This window comes from Rhinoraja longicauda, chromosome 3, assembly GCF_053455715.1.
Source record: "Rhinoraja longicauda isolate Sanriku21f chromosome 3, sRhiLon1.1, whole genome shotgun sequence".
NCBI lineage: Eukaryota > Metazoa > Chordata > Chondrichthyes > Rajiformes > Arhynchobatidae > Rhinoraja > Rhinoraja longicauda.
This window is the reverse complement of record NC_135955.1, coordinates 69,315,997-69,330,604: the sequence shown is the minus strand read 5'-3', so window position 1 is coordinate 69,330,604 and position 14,608 is coordinate 69,315,997. Positions and strand designations below refer to the sequence as shown.

The 14,608-nt window shown below is 40.9% G+C and overlaps 1 long non-coding RNA gene across 1 annotated transcript in view; it reads right to left on the bottom strand.

Moving 5' to 3' along the window:
• Positions 1 to 3,839: 3,839 nt before the first annotated feature.
• The window catches only part of LOC144592069 (uncharacterized), a 48,487-nt gene continuing 37,718 nt past the window's right edge, over positions 3,840 to 14,608 (bottom strand). The window contains exon 3 of the long non-coding RNA XR_013547063.1: positions 3,840 to 3,966. This is a non-coding gene — a long non-coding RNA (uncharacterized LOC144592069). The remainder of the gene's footprint in view (positions 3,967 to 14,608) is intronic.

The following is a 14,608-nucleotide window of genomic DNA, read 5'->3' as shown; positions in this document are numbered from 1 at the left end:
TTTGAGATTTAAGGATTGATGTTTTGTAGTCCAAAATGGATGAAGTCAAAAGACAAAAAATCGGGATGGGTATAAGACAGATTGTCAATTAGTTATCATTTAGATCACTGCTGAAGATCAGTTTTACCCAAAGATTAAATCCTAATTGAAAGTTGCTAAAATTAGTCCCAATTCATTATTTTCCAGATGAGCTGAATGAATTTCAGTTAATGAATGGTAGAAGTAGGAGCATAAATTATGTTACTTCAGAATCACAGGAATATGAATAATCAGCACAAAATCATTTGGATTATAATGTCAATTTGAAATTTTTGGATTTAATTAAATTGCTTTTGTAATTGGGTAAAAAATTCACAATCTACTCTAAAACGTGCTCAATAATTTCATTGCTATCGTTATTACAGCTTTAGGTGTCAACTAACTTTTAAAAGTACCATTGAAATGACTATTCAAACTTTGGTTTGTAGCTGGCATAAAGGACCTAACAATATATCAATAAACCTACGCTAATGAACAATTCAAAACAAGTAAAACATGGAAACATAGAAAATAGGTGTAGGAGGAGGCCATTTGGCCCTTCAAGCGAGAACCGCCATTCATTGTGATCATGGCTGATCATCCACAATCAATAACCTGTGTCTGCCTTCTCCCCATATCCCTTGATTCCGCTAACCCCTAGAGCTCTATCTAACTCTCTTTTAAATTCATCCAGTGAATTGGCCTCCGCTGCCTTCTGTGGCAGAGAATTCCACAAATTCACAACTCTCTGGGTGAAAAACATTTTTCCCATCTCAGTTTTAAATGGCCTCCCCTTTATTCTTGGACTGTGGCCCCTGGTTCTGGACTCCCACAACATTGGGAACATTTTTCCTGCATCTAGCTTGTCCAGTCCTTTTAAAATTTTATATGTTTCTATAACATCCCCTCTCATCCCTCTTAATTCCAGTCAGTCTTTCCAATCTTTCCAATCTTTCCTCAGATTACAGTCCCGCCATCCCGGGGATTAACCTCGTGAACCTATGCTGCATTGTCTCAATAGCAAGGATGTCCTTCCTACAATTAGGAGACCAAAACTGCACACAATACTCCAGATGTGGTCTCACCAGGACCCTGTACAACTGCAGAAGGACCTCTTTACTCCAATACTCAAATCCTCTCACTATGAAAGCCTACATGCCATTAGCTTTCTTCACTGCCTGCTCTACCTGCATGTTTACTTTCAGTGACTGGTGTACAAGGACTCCCAGGTCTCGTTGCACTACCCTTTTACCTAATCTGACACCATTGAGATAATAATCTGCCTCCTTGTTTTTGCCACCAAAGTGGATAACCTCACATTTATCTATATTATACTGCATCTGCCCACTCACTCAACCTGTCCAAGTGCCCTGCAACCTCCTAGCATGTTCTTCGCAGTTCACACTACCACCCAGCTTTGTGTCATCTGCAAATTTGCTAGTGTTACTTTTAATTCCATCATCCAAATCATTAAAGATATTATAAATAGTTGCAGCCCCTGCACCGAGCCTTGCGGCACTCCACTCGCCACTGCCTTCCATTCTGTAAAGGACCCATTTATTCCTACTCTTTGCTTCCTGTCTGCCAACCAATTCTCTATCCATGTCAATACCCTACCCCCAATACCATGTGCTCTAATTTTGCCCACTAATCTCCTGTGTGGAACCTCTGGTTCTTGATTCCCCTGCTTTGGGTGAAAGATTCAGTGCATTCGGCCTGTTTGTTCCCCTCATGGACCTGGTCTTGGACAGGGTGGTCTGCAGCACCAGGGGGTTCCGCAGGGAACAGTGCAAGCACCATTCTTGTTCACCCTGACACCGGTGAACATCCAGGGAATGGGCATCGAGAGGGTGGATTCCTATAAGTACCTGGGTGTCTTCCTCAACAATTACTGGACTGGACTGAAAACACCGATGCGCTATACAGAAAGGGCCAGAGCAGACTTTATCTGCTAAGGAGATTCAGGTCCTTTGGAGTGCAGGGGGCACTCCTAAGGACCTTCTACAACACGGTGGTTGCATCGGTCATTTTCTATGGAGTGGTCTGCTGGAGCAGCAGCATCTCAGCGGCGGAAGGGAAGAGACTCGACAAGCTGGTCAGGAAGGCCAGCTCTGTCCTGGGTTGCCCCCTCGACTCAGTGCAGGCGGTGGGAGAGAGGAGGATGATGGCAAAGTTAACATCACTGCTGGACAATGACTCCCACCCCATGCAGGACACTGTCACTGCACGGAGTAGCTCCTTCAGTGACAGACTCCTTCACCCCAAGTGCGTGAAGGAGAGATATAGGAGGTCCTTCCTTCCCGCTGCTGTGAGACTGCACAACCAGCACTGCTCCCAGCAGACGAGTCAACAATAACAGCTAAAAACACACAGAAAACTGATGATAATTTATGTATCTTTTATTTATAATGAATGATCTCTTGCTATCCACTTTGCTGTTGTAACACTGTAAATTTCCCCGGTGTGGGACGAATAAAGGAATATATTATTGTTATTATTATTATTATGATTCTAAATAGCTCGAGAAGATCACCTCTCAGACACCTGTGCTTCAAGGAATAACGTCCTAGCCTGCCCAACCTCTCCCCATAGTATAGGTCCTGGAATCCTGGCAACATCCCCGTAAATCTTCTCTGCACTCTTTCCAGCTTAATGATATTAATGACCAATGAATATTTTTATAGATGACACAATGGGCTGGAGGCAGGCCTTTGATGAATGGTGGTATTTGATCTGTAACATCTTGCTGAATCATTATAATAGGCAGCGTTCAACTATTGGGGTGTCATCCAACGAAATAGTAGCTTCAGCCAAGGAGCATTCACTCAACACCAGCCTGGTGGTCCCATTGCAATAAACAGCTCAAATCCTGTCGGAATTCCTCGCCCATGAAAACTGATTGCTTATACATCAGAGGGATAAAAATCAATTGACCTCTATCTCATTTAAGTATCGCTGTATAAATAATTATTTGCAATATTATCAAAAGTACGTCTTAAAGCAAAAAAATATGTCTGTTGAACTAACAAACCTTACGTTTACAAATAAAATTCACAAAATAATTGAACATTTCACCAATGGGATGAATATGAAATTATCACCATTTCCTAAAATTGGATGATGAGAAGCAGAATCATTCTGTTTTGTTGTGAGTTCAAAAGATTGAATAATAAATTATAAGCAATAGAAAATGCATACAAATTACTGGTACTCATTGTCAGTATAAGGAGTTATGAGTCATGCAATCTTTTTGTATATTTTTTATTTTGTTGGGATGTAAACATCACTGCCACTTCAGCATTTATTACTCATGTCCAATATCCCTTGAGGAGTAGTGTTGAGCCACCATCTTGAACTGCTGCAGTCCGTTTAATGAAGGTACTCCCACAATGCCTTTGGGTTGGGCGTCCCAGAAATTAGATCCCATGGCATGCAAGACTGTCAGGATGCTGTACAACTTGGAGGGGTTCTCTTGGGTCTGGCGCCTTTGTCTCTATTGGTGGTCGAGATCACTGGTTGTGGAAATGCTGTCACAATAATCTTGTTAAGACACTGCATTTTGCAGATGCTGGTGGTGGAGGACTGAAATGATCTCCATTTTCTAAAATTTGATGAATGACAGCAGCAGCATCATTTTGTTTTATTGTGATTTTAAAAGATTGAATAGTAAATGATAAGTAATAAAAAAATGCATATAAATTGCTGGTACTCATTGTCAGAATAAGATATCCGCTACCCTAATGGGAGGAGCTTTATTCTGGATGATGTAGATCTTATTGAGCATCATTAAGGATTCTGTGCTGTGCCTTTTACATCGAAAAACTCTGGGGCATCAGGTGTTACTCACCAGGAGATAGTCATCTTCTGATCTTTTCGTGTAGTCACAGAATTTATGTAGGTGATCCAGTTGAGTTTCTGGTTCAAAGTGATTCCCAGCGTGTTGATGCTCTGTGGTGGTAATACAGGGAATATCAGTGTTAGATGGATAAATATTTTCTTAACGGAGATGGCCATTGCCTGCCACTTTAGTAGAGTGCCATTTAGAACGGAGATGAGGAAGAACTTTTTCAGTCAGAGAGTGGTGAAGGTGTGGAATTCTCTGCCTCAGAAGGCAGTGGAGGCCAGTTCGTTGGATGCTTTCAAGAGAGAGCTGGATAGAGCTCTTAAGGATAGCGGAGTGAGGGGATATGGGGAGAAGGCAGGAACGGGGTACTGATTGAGAGTGATCAGCCATGATCGCATTGAATGGCGGTGCTGGCTCGCAGGGCTGAATGGCCTACTCCTGCACCTATTGTCTATTGTCTATTGTCTATTGTATTCACTTTGGGGAAAAATGTAGTGAAGCCCTTAATAAAAGTATTTTTAGTTTTCCTAGTTCATTATAATTTACCATTTTGATAACTTGCTTTTTTAGATGTTCCAATATACACATATTGAAACATAAAAGCCAGCAGTTAATAATTAAAAAAATATCGCATTGAACAATTGTTTGGTGGCTGCCTATGTTTCCAGATTTTATGTTCTCACTTTTCCACAGTTCGGTTGTCTAAAGAACGGATGTGTTACCTCAAATGAAGCTTTTATATTACCATTATTGTATTTTTGAGCGATTGAAGACAAATGAAGTTCCAAGAGGTATGTGTTTGTATGTGGGAACATGGATATTTATGATTTTGGACAACTTTGATATTTTTTCATCTTGTCAACTTGCTTTCTCTATGGAATTCTGAGTTCTGGGTGAATGCATGTGTTTACATCTTCCAGATTAATTTTTGAAGTGGGACTTAGTTCAAGATATCCACTGTTGATTTTTAAATTGAGGCAATTTTGATCTTCGATGTCAATGAATAAATGGTGTATATTCTGATTGACTATTATAACATTACACTAGGCAAACAGTTGGATGACATCCTCTTTCAGGATCTTGTCATTCATTATTCTATATTCCACGCATTAGCATTTTGAAATTTATCTCTTTTTTTTAAGACATGTATGCAACCAGTTGTTACTGTATGTACTTGTACAATATTCAAGAAACTGAGTTTTCTTTCAAGTAATGTTGAAAAAGAAACAACAGCATGAAATCATTGAACTGGTATTTTTTACCAGGCAAGTTGCTTTTGTCACATATGGTGATTGGTGTCTATTATGGAACTCTTTTCCATTAGCATTTCAAAAAGCATTTACAAGATGCATAACCACTTCTCTCTAATCTCTAGGTGTTCATCATCAGCCCTGTGCAGATTTTGCATTTCAAAGAGTTGGTAATAATTCTGCAATGAATTTATAACTGGTGTTGCTCCATTTTAGCTGGGAAACAAGCTAAAGGGTGTTTATTTTTTAATATTTCAGACAAGGCATCATGAACATAACATTATTTTCATGCATTTGAAGTAGTCCTTGCATAAAAGAATATTATTGAAAGGTACAGTACAGTTATATAATTCAAATCCTCCAGCAGTTTGTTTTATAAAGTTCAGTAATTGCTCACCATAGCATTCCCATTTAAACACGTTTTGATTTTTTAATCTGACAGTTCAGATTCAGCATCAGCATTTTAATTTTCTTTCTCAATTTAGTTTGCACATTAAGATCACAAATTTTAAGTTCTAAAGATTTTTCTTTTGTGTCTCTTTCTAAATCACATACGTCTTCATGCATAGATGGTCTACATAGTGTCATAGAGTCATAAAGTCATACAGCATAGAAACAGGCCCTTCGGCCCAATTTGCTCACACCAACCAACAAGCTCCACCTACCTGTCTAATTGTTTCTTAACATGCTGAAAATTTGCTATCAAAATTGTGAAACAGTAAAATAGGATTTTAAGTGCAGCACAAAAACCTTGACTAAATACCCATGTAATCTGGTGAGTCATCATTGCAGAAACACCGAAGGACAGTTCTTTTATGAACTGGAGTACATTGGAATATATCAATGAGGCACCAAGTGCTCTTTTTCAGATGGTAGTTCTGAAAAGAACTGCTGATTATTGGCACTGCATTATCATCATGTTCATGCATTCTGTGTCCGCACATTGCAACGTAGAGGTATTGAACTGTGCAGGAGATCAGGTTAGCACATCTGTGTGACTCACTACTGAATCCAGGGGCAGAGCTTAGCCAAGCTGTTACATCTTGGACTTGGCCTCCTAGTTTTTCTTGCACATCTAGCAATAATTGCGTCACCAACGTTGCTGTAAAAAATGTTTCTCTATTTTAATTGATATTCAAGTTTAATTTAATTTGTATCGGTTGAATGTATTTTCAATATTGAGTTGTAAATTATTTCTATCTATTTCAATTGTTTGTCAAATATTTATAGTTATCTGACACATTTTGTAAGAGTTGGAAAGGTATCTGATAGCTCAGGCTGTTCAAAGATTATTGGACTGGGGCTCAAGATCTGTGGCTTGAAAACTTGTCACAGCTCATGGATTGCTCTGCCTCATGGGACAGCCATGGCTGCAGAGATTGGAGGACATTTGGCTGTGTGAGGGGGCGATAGGCTGAAGAAAGCTGCTGCTCAATGTTGTTAGCACAGATGGGCAACATGTGGGCTGGTAACAATACACTCATACAGCATGAAAACAGCTCCCTACTTGCCCTCACTGGCCAACATGTCCCATTCACTAGTCCCACCTGCCTGCATTTGGCCCATATCTCTCTAAACCTGCCCTATCCATGCACCTGTCTAATTGTTTCTTAAATGCTGCGATAGTCTCTGCCTTAACTACCTCTTCTGGCAGCTCGTTCCATACACCCACCACCCTTTGTGTGAAATACTCAGTGAACTATTTGTTATTTGTGGGGCAGTGGAAGGAGAGACTGGAAGGTATTGCAGGTGCCCTGCTTGGTACTCCATTATAGTTGATTATGGTTGTAATGGAGCAACCTATGGACTCGGAGAATATGGGGCTTGAATTCAACATCTAAGAATGTCCTCAGAATTTATTTGCTCAGATACAAAAAGTTTGAAGCAGGAACCAATTTATTCAGGTACCAGGCATTTGTCGGGCAATCCAATGTTTTTTAACAGCCTGAGTTATCAGAGACCTTTCCAACTCTTTCAAAATATGTCAGGATACCTATTGAAAAATATGTAAACTCTGATGCAATCTTGCACCCTCTATTTTTCTCACCTACATCAAAATATAATGGCGTCTAAGGATGTGCGATACATTTGCCAAGCAGAGCAAATGAAGCATCAAATGCACTCAAATATCAATTCATTTCTCATGAAGGCATGAGAACTAGTGATGATAATAACTAGTGATGATTGAAGTCGGCTGCTTTATTATTTCTCTAGTAGTGAGGAGCTCACTGTGAGTTTGGATAGTGCTTCATATTTGCTCTGCTGAAGCCTAGCAATTCTCCTATTCATTGACAGTCTCCAAGACATTAGTAATGCTGTCCTGCTGAGCAATGGAGTGGGCTGCATCGTCTGATAGGAGCTCTGCAAATCCGTCCCTGCCATCACCATCTGCTGTTGCTCACTTGTGAAAGATGAGTCACCGTCTGAGAGCTTGGCTCCTCTCACTGAAGTGTATGTGATCTGCTATATAGCATCTGTGAGTTTTGCAATGGAACACGATCAGAAATACCCAGCTTCTCTGCCACCTTCAGCACCTGCTGCTGCATGTGTGAAGCCACGTGTGACATAAGGGATATAAATCAGCACAGTCAGGATACGAATGGCACATTGTGTCGCCATATTTCACTCTTAGCAGAAATCACGTGACTATTACTTTTTACGGTAAAGGATTTTAGACTTTACATTAGACTTTAGAAATACAGCGTGGAAACAGGCTCTGAAGAAGGATCTCGACCCGAAACATCACCCATTCCTTCTATCCAGAGATGCTGCCTGTCCCTCTGAGTTGATCCAGCATTTAGTGTCTATCTTCGGTGGAAACAGCCTCTGCAGCCCACAGAGACTGCACCGACCAGTGATCACCCTGTCCACTAGCACTATCCTTCACACTATGGACAATTTACAACTTTACCAAAGCCAATTAACCTGCAACCTGTACGTGTTTGGAGTGTGGGAGGAAACAGGTGCACCTGGAGAAAACCCACGCAGGTCACGGGGAGAATGTACAAATTCTGTAAAGACAGCACCCGTAGTCAGGATCAAACCCAGGTCTCTGGATCTGTAAGGCAGCAACCGTTGCTGCTGTGCCACTGTGCTGCCCTAAATGTATATGTTGTTATTGTGTCACCAGATGTTGGGCGCAACCACCTTCCTGGAAACACTGAAGTTCCACGATCTCCGAGATCTCCTCCTGTGAGCTGGGAAACCTGGAGAGGCCCATTGTTAGTTCTCCCACTCCCGTCAGTTCCACTCTACACAGAGGTGAGGAGACAGTGATCTCCAGAGTGGCTCTGAAGCTATGTTTAGTTTAGTTTAGAGATACAGCATGGAAGCAGGCCCTTCAGCCCACCGAGTCCACGTTGACCTTCAATCACCTTTACACACTAGTTTTATGTTATCCCACGTTCTCATCAAGAGCCTAGGATCAAACTACATCAAACCACAGATAAGGATTTCAGTTGAATTGCTCTACTACCATTCAACCCGAGCATTATGATGTTAATCATTGGTTCGTGAATGCCTCTGGCAGAGTAGGTTGGGCTTCATATATCTGCCAGACCCTCCCTCACCTGTATCTACCCTATCACTTGCCAGACTTTGTCCTGCTCCCACCTCTCTTCCATCTCCTGCAATCAGTCTGAAAAAGGTTCCAACCCGATACATCACCTATCCATGTTCTTCAGAGATGCTGCCTGATCCACTGAGTTACTCCAGCACTTTGTGTCTTTTTTTGTAAACCAGCATCTGTTGTTCCTTGTGTCTCAAATATCCCAAGTAGATTCAATCGTGATATTTCCATCACCTGGAAGGTGGCTTCTCTGACGATACCCGGCTAAGATAGTTGGATGTCATAGTCCTCTTTTATCTGTGAAGCAGTTGAAAGTGTTTGTGTCTTGGAAGAGCTGGTCAGGAGGGCCAGCTCTGTCCTGGGTTGCCCCCTCGACTCAGTGCAGGTAGTGGGAGAGAGGAGGATGATGGCAAAGTTAACATCGCTGCTGGACAACGACTCCCACCCCATGCAGGACACTGTCACTGCACTGAGTAGCTCCTTCAGTGACAGACTCCTTCACCCCAAGTGTGTGAAGGAGAAATATAGGAGGTCCTTCCTTCCCGCTGCTATGAGACTACACAACCAGCACTGCTCCCGGCAGGTGAGTCAACAATAACAGCTAAGAACACACAGAAAACTGATGACAATTTATGTATCTTTTATTTATAATGAATGATCTCTTGCTCTCTTGTTATCCACTTTGCTGCTGTAACACTGTAAATTTCCCCGGTGTGGGACGAATAAAGGAATATATTATTATTATTAAACTATGCTGTGAAACTCCTGCAATGAGTTCCCAAGACTGAAATGTTTAATCATAAACAATCATAGTCATCTTCCACTTTGTCATCTGCGGTACAAGTGAAAGAGAAGACATGGGAATAGCAGTTGACAGGAAGTGCAGAAGGAGTTTTCCTGATTTAGACACATTAAAATTCTTGGGATAGACACAATCAACTGGAGTAACTCAGCGGGACAGGCAACATCTCTGGAGAGAAGGAATGGGTGACGTATTGGGTCGAGACCCTTCTGCAGACTCTACGACCACGTTTTAACCCGACTCTATGACCACATTTTAACCCACCTATTCCTTCTCTCCAGAGATGGTGGCTGTCCAGTTTTTTGGGTCTATTTTTGGTTTAAACTAGCATCTGTAGTTTCTTCCTACACTTAAAATTCATGGGTATAGCTTATGGTTGAATCAAACACGTCAGAATGCCAAACAGTAAAGAAGCCTGTCTAATTTTCCATTTCACTCCACTCTCTTATATACGGATAAAATGGAGCAAAACAAGAAAGAACAGTTGTGAGTCAGAGGTATGCATATGTATACTGTGAAGAAGTTGGTAAGAAAGGAGACTGTATCTGAAGCCTAGAGCTAAGTTCATTTAAGCGATAAGAAATGGGAACATCACATTTAAAAGACTGTAGGAAAGAGCCTAAAGAACAAATGTCTTACCAGGCTGCATTTATAAAGATCTTCTTACACTACTACGAAATCTTTATAAATGCAGCCTGGTAAGACATTTATGCTTTAGGCTCTTTCACAAGGCTCTTTTCAAGAGAGAGTTAGATTTAGCTCTTAGGGCTAAGGGAATCAAGGGATATGGGGAAAAAGCCGGAACGGGGTACTGATTTTGGATGATCAGCCATGATCATATTGAATGGTGGTGCTGGCTTGAAGGGCCGAATGGCCTACTCCTGCACCTATTTTCTATGTTTCTATATTTCCTACAGTCTTATATATGTGATGCTCCTGTTTCTTATCACTTAAATGATCTTAGCTCTAGGCACAGATACGGTCTCCTTTCCTACTATCTTCCATCACAGTATGCATATGCAAATACATCTGACTTGATTTTCTCTCCTTCTCAACTAGGTCATTAAAGGTGGGAGGGGCAAAGTAGATGTATGGAGCAAGGTTTTTACATAGAGATTGAAGAATGCCTGGAACGTGCTGCCGGGTTTGTGGCTGAGGCAGATATGATAGTGGCATTTAAGAGACATTTGGATAGGCGTCTGCATATGGAGGTAGATAAGAGATGGTGCTGGCATCATGTTCGGCACTGACATTGTGGGCTTAAGGGCCTGTTCTTGTGCTGGACTGTTCTATGTTCTATCCATATGAGTAGAATGTTTAAACCCATTGCCATTGATTGTTTTTGGTGAGGGATGCAGATGAAGTAAGAAAATCTATGATAAACCCTTTGGTATAAATGCTGGAGTAACTCAATGGTACAGGCACCATCTCTGAAGAGAAAAAATGGGTGACGTTTTGGGTTGAGTCCAGCTCAGCTACGCCTTTGATATGTACACCAATCAGCCAAAACATTATGACCACCTGCCTAATATGCTGTTGGTCCTCCGTGTGCCACAAAAACAGCGCCGACCCGCCGAGGCATGGACTCTAGGTGTCAAGTGGTATTTGGCACCAAAACATTAGCAGCAGATCCTTCGAGTCCTGTAAGTGGAGCCTCCGTGGATCGGGCTTGTCAATCCAGTACATCCCACAGATGCTGAATCAGATTGAGATCTGGAGAATTTGGAGGCTAGGGCAACACTGTGAACACTTCATCATGTTCCTCAAACCATTCCCGAACAATGTGTGCAGTGTGGCAAGACGCATTATCCTGCTGAAACAGGCCACTGCCATCAGGGAATACCATTGCCATGAAGGAGTATACTTGGTCTGCAATGATGTTTAGGTAGGTGACATGTGTCAAATTGACGTCCAAATGAATGGTCGGACCCAGGGTTTTCCAGCAGAACATTGCCCAGAGCATCACATTCCCTCTACCAGCTTGTCGTCTTCCCACAGTCAGTTCGGACCAGACGGGATAGCCTTCATTACCCTCGCGCATTGATGAGCCTTGGACGCCCAACACCCTGTCGCCGGTTTGTGGTTTGTCCCTCCTCGGACCACTGTCAGTAGGTACCACTGCTGACCAGGAGCACCCCACAAGCCTTGCCATTTCAGAGATGCTCTGACCCAGTTGTCTGGTCATAACAATTTGGTCCTTGTTAAAGTCGCTCAGGTCTTTACTCCTGCCCATTTCTCCTGCATTCAACACCTCAACTTCAAGAACTGACTGTTCACTTGCTGCTTAATATATCCCACCCCTTGACAGGTGCCATTGTAACAAGATAACCAATGTTATTCACTTCACCTGTCAGTGGTTATAATGTTTTGGCTGATGTATGTATACATCTGAGATTATTAGATTTGAATTAAGTGATTAGATCTCACATTTTGGTTCATTGCTCAGCAGTAATTCGTGTTTAATGATGTCAGTGTTTCCTGTAAATGTATTATCTAAAGTGGAAAGCTTTAATATTATTACTAATCATGAAAAATAGTCTTAAATTATAGGTGCAAAACAAATCAAGAGGTGAAACAATTAAAGAGGTAGTGTCTCATGAGGAATAATTAGTGTCCTTGACTTCGATTGGAACATAATGGGGATCAGTCCTTTGTAAATCATTCTGTAAATCACAATACCATTCAGCGTAAATGTGTGTTATTTATGTATATATTTAATAGCAATGCTATCTTTTAAATTGCAGATCAAACAGAAGAATTCATTGAGACATTTCACAACAAACATTGACATAAAATTAGTATCAAATTATTACAACAATTATGGACAATTCCACTGAATAACCGCATGAGATAACTTGACTAAAGTGGAGCCAATCCCATGCATATTCACAGTGTGTTAAAAATATCCATAACTTGGATATTATACACAAGGAACTGCAGATGGTGATTTACAAAAAAAAGACCCAAAATGCTGGAGTAACTCAGCGGGTTAGACTGCATCTCTGGAAGACATGGATCGGCAATGTTTCAGGTCAGGACCCTTCTTCAGACTAATAGTAATTGCAATTAGCATGAAGAAGGGGTCCTGACTTGAAACATCACCTATCGTGTCAAATATATAATTTTCTTACAATGTGTAATGAAATGAAAATAGTCTATTTTTGTGCACAGAAGTTTAAAAATAATGAGAAAAACAAGCTGAGAAATACTGTTGGCTGAATCTATTAGTTGAAGTCGACCAGTTTTTGAAGAGTACAATTTCCAAGAATGTTGATTACTACTGTTGCAAAGGAATTCCTGGAAATTATTTTATTTTACCAGTAAGTGTTTACGTTTCCTTTGTTTAACTTGGCATCATGTATGGCAAGGACATTGTGGGCTGAAGGGCCTGTTAATGTGCTATGTACTGTTCTATGCTCTGAAGTAGTATTTTGTATTCTAAAAGCCTTTTTGTTTGCTTGAGTTTATGAAGCTTCCTAGAAATATAAAAGCTGATTCTGTAGACTGAATGAACAAAGATAATCAAGATACCTCGTTAAGCAAGATTTTCATTATAACTGTACCTCACTGTACTTATGCATCTGACAATAACCTTGACTCACCTCGACTCAGCTTGACTCATCATCCAAACCAAAGGGCCAATTGTCCTATCTGTATGTTGGAGATCCCTTGGAGGAAAATCGACTAGGCAATGTAAAACAAGAGCTCAATTACATCATGAAGAAATATTCTTGTATATTACAGCAAAAGTACAATTAAACACAAAATGAAATTTAATTGAATTATCGTCTAAAGATCATAAAGACATATTCTGTCTTGTGTATTTTGTTAAAGTACAATTAATTTTACATGATCTTTAGAAAACCTTTTCAGCTCATTAATTTATTGCAGCCAATTAACCAAGCATCACGCATGTCTTTGGGATACGAGGAAACTGGCTTACCCAGGGGAAGCCCATACAGTCATAGGGAGAATGTGTAAATCTCACACAGATAGTACCTCAGGTCAGGATTAAATGTATGATGCTGGAGTAGTGAGACAGCAGCTTTTCCAGCTGCACCTCTATTAACATGTAGAAATATCTTGGCTTGCATGAATTTACTTGTTTGTACAATTGAAATTCCAAACAAGGGTATCCATCAGTGGACAATTTTCTCAATGGCGTGTGATGTTAGCCCATTAACATTTGAACTGGATTTCTTCATGCTACTTGGGATTTTGTGTAAAACAGGTATCCGAGGCATGCCTGGCTGGGAAGCAATTGTCCTGTGATGATGCATCCTCAATCTCTCTGTGAGATGCCATCTGAAGGGCCTTTGGCTTCTAACTATTGAATCATAGAATAACATCACACTATTGAATCATATGAATAATACCATAAGAGGTAATTTGGCCCAACATGTCCGCGCTGATCAAAAGTGGATGTTAGGTTAAGATAAGAAAATAACTGCAAATCGAAGGTAATTATTCACAAAATGCTGGAGTAACTCAGCAGGTCAGGCAGCATCTCGGGAGAGAAGGAATGGGTGACATTTTGGGTCTCGACCCGAAACGTCACCCATTCCTTCTCTCCCGAGATGCTGCCTGACCTGCTGAGTTACTCCAGCATTTTGTGGATGTTAGGTTAATCTCAGTTCCTGGATTTTGGTTAAGGCTCGTACAAATATATTTTGAAAATGGTGAGAGCTTGTGTCCACCACTCTTTCAGGCAGTACATTCAAAACTTATATGAATGAATTAACCAATTAGAACAATTTGACCCTGCTTCACTATCATCAATGTTTACTTATGGTAGAATGAAGCAATAAACTCAAATTAATGGCATGTGTGATTCATCGCTCCAGCAATTACCAGAGTCAGAATGCTCAGTGCATTAATAACTTGCAGGGTTTTGTAATAATCGTGATTTCTATATAAATTGTATCTAAATTGGTTAGAATAATAATAATAGACAATAGACAATAGATGCAGGAGTAGGCCATTCAGCCCTTCGAGCCAGCACCGCCATTCAATGCGATCATGGCTGATCACTCTCAATCAGTACCCCGTTCCTGCCTTCTCCCCATACCCCCTCACTCCGCTATCCTTAAGAGCTCTATCCAGCTCTCTCTTGAAAGCATCCAACG